Source organism: Syngnathus scovelli, unplaced genomic scaffold (genome assembly GCF_024217435.2).
Source record: "Syngnathus scovelli strain Florida unplaced genomic scaffold, RoL_Ssco_1.2 HiC_scaffold_221, whole genome shotgun sequence".
NCBI lineage: Eukaryota > Metazoa > Chordata > Actinopteri > Syngnathiformes > Syngnathidae > Syngnathus > Syngnathus scovelli.
This window is the reverse complement of record NW_026061316.1, coordinates 16,764-22,500: the sequence shown is the minus strand read 5'-3', so window position 1 is coordinate 22,500 and position 5,737 is coordinate 16,764.

Below are 5,737 nucleotides of genomic sequence, written 5' to 3'. Positions count from 1 at the left end.
GGCGTCAGCCGGGAGTAGGCAGCCTCCCCCAAGTGGAACTTAGCCTCCACTAAGTGGAACTCAGTCTCCGGAGGATGACAGCGGGCGTGCGTAAGAGGCGCGTCCGGGGATGAGGCAGCATCCTCGGACACCGGCCGGGAGCGCGCGGGCGCTGTGGAAGTAAGTACATCCGCTCCTGGTACCTAAAAATTCCTCCAGCGGCGGGCCCCGGGCCTAAACTTTCTCCGGGCCGCGCAACACGCACTTTCCGCCGGACACCGACGGAGGCAACGTCCCCCTCCTGCGGTGACAAAAAAAATCCACCCCTGGTACCTAAAAATTTCTCCAGCGGCGGGCCCCTGGCCTAAACTTCCTCCGGCCCGCGCAACACGCACTTTCCGTCGGACACGGACGGAGGCAACGTCCCCCTCCTGCGGTGACAAAAAAAAATCCACCCCTGGTACCTAAAAATTTCTCCAGCGGCGGGCCCCTGGCCTAAATTTTCTCCGGCCCGCGCAACACGCACTTTGCGCCGGACGCCGGTCCCAAACCACCACCGCCGACCGCCACAAGGCGACAGCCACCATCCCCGACCGCCACCCCCCGACCGCCACCAGCCGACCGCCACAAGGCGACAGCCACCATCCCCAAGCGCCATCCCCGACCGCCACCAGCCGACCGCCACAAGGCGACAGCCACCATCCCCAAGCGCCACCCCCGACCGCCACCAGCCGACCGCCACAAGGCGACAGCCACCATCCCCAAGCGCCATCCCCGACCGCCACCAGCCGACCGCCACAAGGCGACAGCCACCATCCCCAAGCGCCACCCCCGACCGCCACCAGCCGACCGCCACAAGGCGACAGCCACCATCCCCAAGCGCCATCCCCGACCGCCACCCCCCGACCGCCACCAGCCGACCGCCACCAGCCGACCGCCACAAGGCGACAGCCACCATCCCCAAGCGCCACCCCCGACCGCCACCAGCCGACCGCCACCAGCCGACCGCCACAAGGCGACAGCCACCATCCCCAAGCGCCATCCCCGACCGCCACCACCCGACCGCCACCAGCCGACCGCCACCAGCCGACCGCCACAAGGCGACAGCCACCATCCCCAAGCGCCATCCCCGACCGCCACAAGGCGACCGCCACCAGCCGACCGCCACAAGGCGACAGCCACCATCCCCAAGCGCCACCAGCCGACCGCCACCAGCCGACCGCCACAAGGCGACAGCCACCATCCCCAAGCGCCACCCCCGACCGCCACCCCCCGACCGCCACCAGCCGACCGCCACAAGGCGACCGCCACAAGGCGACAGCCACCATCCCCAAGCGCCACCCCCGACCGCCACCCCCCGACCGCCACCAGCCGACCGCCACAAGGCGACAGCCACCATCCCCAAGCGCCATCCCCGACCGCCACCCCCCGACCGCCACAAGGCGACCGCCACCAGCCGACCGCCACAAGGCGACAGCCACCATCCCCAAGCGCCACCCCCGACCGCCGCCCCCCGACCGCCCCAAGGCGACCGCCACCAGCCGACCGCCACAAGGCGACAGCCACCATCCCCAAGCGCCATCCCCGACCGCCACCAGCCGACCGCCACCAGCCGACCGCCACAAGGCGACAGCCACCATCCCCAAGCGCCATCCCCGACCGCCACCAGCCGACCGCCACAAGGCGACAGCCACCATCCCCAAGCGCCATCCCCGACCGCCACCAGCCGACCGCCACCAGCCGACCGCCACCGGCCGACCGCCACCGGCCGTTCGCGGTGTGCGCCGCCGTTCCCCAAGCACCCTCCGGGACGAAGCCGGAGCCGGAGAATAGCAGCGGCCGTGCGTAAAAGCTGCGGCCGGGCCTCGCGGAAGGTCCCCGGGCAGCGAGCTGCCGAGCCCCGGCCTCCAGCTTCCACCAGATAATAGGACCGGGCGCGCGCGCAAAAGCTGCGGCCGGGCCTGGCGGAAGGTCCTCGGGCATCCAGCGAGATCACACGGCCCCCACCGGAGGCGGCTAGCGCCTCCGTAGAGTAGTGCCGGCCCGTGGAAGCGGCCGCCCGTCAGCCTGCGTTGCCGCTGGTCGAAAAATGCACTAAGTGCCAAACCCCATTCATTTACAACGGCGTGTCCGCCAGAGGGCGCACTTCCCCCGGCGGACCAGCCGGCGGGGCTCGTTAGAGAGTGTATCCGCCTGGCAGTGCCTCCTGGACGGCCTGTATTCCGGACCGCGACCGCTAACTTACGGGAGCCTAAACGGCCCGCGGACCAGCCGGCGGGTCCTCCGTGAAAGCCTATCCGCCTGGCGGTGCCTCCTGGACGGCCTGGATTCCGGACCGCGACCGCTAACTTACGGGACCCTAAACGGCCCGCGGACCAGCCGGCGGCTCCTCCGTGAAAGCCTATCCGCCTGGCGGTGGCTCCGGGCCGGCCTGGATTCCGGACCGCCACCGCTCACTCGCGGGACCCTAATCGGCCCGCGGACCAGCCGGCGGGACCTCCGTGAAAGCCTATCCGCCTGGCGGTGCCTCCTGGACGGCCTGGATTCCGGACCGCGACCGCTAACTTACGGGACCCTAAACGGCCCGCGGACCAGCCGGCGGCTCCTCCGTGAAAGCCTATCCGCCTGGCGGTGGCTCCGGGCCGGCCTGGATTCCGGACCGCCACCGCTCACTCGCGGGACCCTAATCGGCCCGCGGACCAGCCGGCGGGACCTCCGTGAAAGCCTATCCGCCTGGCGGTGCCTCCTGGCCGGCCTGGATTCCGGACCGCCACCGCTCACTCGCGGGACCCTAATCGGCCCGCGGACCAGCCGGCGGATCCTCCGTGAAAGCCTATCCGCCTTCGCCGGTTCCCCGGCCGGCCACGGGTGGCGAGAATCCGGCCTCCTCGCCCGGAGCGCGCTTCGACTTGGGCGAAAAATGCACCAAGTGCCAAACCCCATTCATTTACAACGGCGTGTCCGCCAGAGGGCGCACTTCCTCCGGCCGGCGGGGCTCGTTAGAGACCGCGTCCGCCTTGGCCGGTTCCCCGGCCGGCCACGGGTGGCGAGAATCCGGCCTCCTCGCCCGGAGCGCGCTTCGACTTGGGCGAAAAATGCACCAAGTGCCAAACCCCATTCATTTACAACGGCGTGTCCGCCAGAGGGCGCACTTCCTCCGGCCGGCGGGGCTCGTTAGAGAGCGCGTCCGCCTTGGCCGGTTCCCCGGCCGGCCACGGGTGGCGAGAATCCGGCCTCCTCGCCCGGAGCGCGCTTCGACTTGGGCGAAAAATGCACCAAGTGCCAAACCCCATTCATTTACAACGGCGTGTCCGCCAGAGGGCGCACTTCCTCCGGCCGGCGGGGCTCGTTAGAGACCGCGTCCGCCTTGGCCGGTTCCCCGGCCGGCCACGGGTGGCGAGAATCCGGCCTCCTCGCCCGGAGCGCGCTTCGACTTGGGCGAAAAATGCACCAAGTGCCAAACCCCATTCATTTACAACGGCGTGTCCGCCAGAGGGCGCACTTCCTCCGGCCGGCGGGGCTCGTTAGAGAGCGCGTCCGCCTTGGCCGGTTCCCCGGCCGGCCACGGGTGGCGAGAATCCGGCCTCCTCGCCCGGAGCGCGCTTCGACTTGGGCGAAAAATGCACCAAGTGCCAAACCCCATTCATTTACAACGGCGTGTCCGCCAGAGGGCGCACTTCCTCCGGCCGGCGGGGCTCGTTAGAGAGCGCGTCCGCCTTCGCCGGTTCCCCGGTCGGCCGCGAACGGCGAAAAGCCGGCCTCTTCCCCCGGAGCCCGGTCGGCGAATTATTATTTATTTATTTATTTATTTTTTTTCCAAAGTGCCAACGGCTCTCGCGCCGCGATGCGTCCGCCTTCGCCGGTTCCCCGGTCGGCCACGAAGTATTGCGCATGATTATACGCGATGTTAATATTTATTTAATTATTAAATAAATACATACATGTGTTTATTAATAATATACGCGATGTTAATATTTATTTAATTATTACCTATATTATGAATAAACTAACGGTGATTTTACACGATTTGACTACATACGTGACCGTGATATAGTGCCGAGGGCTCCCGCGCCGTCACGCGTCCGCCTTGGCAGGGGTCGCCCGCGGCAGCGAGCGTTCGGCTCGCGGGGGTCCGCGGGGTGTTATTAGGGAGTGCGGCAGCCGTGCCGAGGCTCCGGCCGGCCGCCGGAAGTCCGGCGGGGGAGCGTCGGAGCTCCGCGAGGCCGGCCGGGGAGCCTCTTAGTCATCGCCCGCGCTCGCGGTGGTCCCGGTCGCTTAAAGTGCCACGGGAGGCGTAGCGATGCCAGTGAGTGTGCGCCAAGTGCGAGAGGCGGTGCATTTACGCGCCGTGTCCGCGAGAGGGAGGCAATTCCCCGTTGCGACCTCCGGGAGATCAGCGGGCCGTTCAAATCGCTTAGCCGGGGTGCCGGGAGCCTCCTCGGGCGTCGAGTTAGGAGGGGGGCGCGCGGAGAACCGGCCGGAGGTCCCCTGGAAGCTCAGCGGGCCGTGGGAAACGCTTGGCCGGGGTGCCGGGAGCCTCGGCCGGCTTAAAAGTGAGGAGGAAAGCGCGCGGAGAACCGGCCGGAGGTCCCCTGGAAACTCAGCGGGACGTGGGAAAAAGCTCAGCCGGGGTGCCGGAAGCCTCGGCCGGCTTAAAACGTGAGGAGGAAAGCACCGGGAGAACCGGCTGGAGGTCTTCTGGAAGCTCAGCGGGCCGTGGAGAAAGCTTAGCCGGGGTGCCGGAAGCCTCGGCCGGCTTAAAATGTGAGGAGGAAACCGGCTGGACGTCTTCTGGAAGATCAGCGGGCCGTGGAAAATGCTAAGCCGAGGTGCTGGTTGTCGAATAAGGCTCCGCCATCTCGTAGAAGGTGCTAATAAAGTTCATATCCGCTCGGCTGGAGGTAATTGGCCAGCGGACCGGCCGCCGGGACCTCCGTGACCGCCTATCCGCCTGGCGGTGCCTCCTGGCCGGCGTGCATTCCGGGCCGCGACCGCTCACTTACGGGACCCTGATTGGCCCGCGGACCGGCCGGCGGGACCTCCGTGACAGCCTACCCGCCTGGCGGTGGCTGCTGGCCGGCGCGGATTCCGGGCCGCGACCGCTAACTTACGGGACCCTAATTGGCCCGCGGACCAGCTGGCGGGACCTCCGTGACAGCCTACCCGCCTGGCGGTGGCTGCTGGCCGGCGCGGATTCCGGGCCGCGACCGCTAACTTACGGGACCCTAATTGGCCCGCGGACCAGCTGGCGGGACCTCCGTGAAAGCCCATCCGCCTGCCGGTGCCTCCTGGCCGGCGTGGATTCCGGGCCGCGACCGCTAACTTACGGGACCATAAATGGCCCGCGGACCAGCTGGCGGGACCTCCGTGACCGCCTATCCGCCTGGCGGTGCCTCCTGGCCGGCCTGGATTCCGGGCCGCGACCGCTCACCTACGGGACCCTAAATGGCCCGCGGACCAGCCGGCGGGACCTCCGTGACAGCCTACCCGCCTCCCGGTGGCTGCTGGCCGGCGCGGATTCCGGGCCGCGACCGCTAACTTACGGGACCCCAATTGGCCCGCGGACCAGCCGGCGGGACCCCCGTGACCGCCTATCCGCCTTGGCCGGTTCCCCGGCCGGCCACGGATGGCGAGAATCCGGCCTCCTCGCCCGGAGCGCTCGTCGGCTTCGGCGAAAAATGCACTAAGTGCCAAACCCCATTCATTTACAATGGCGTGTCCGCCAGAGGGCGCAGTTCCCCCCGCGGACCGGCCGGCG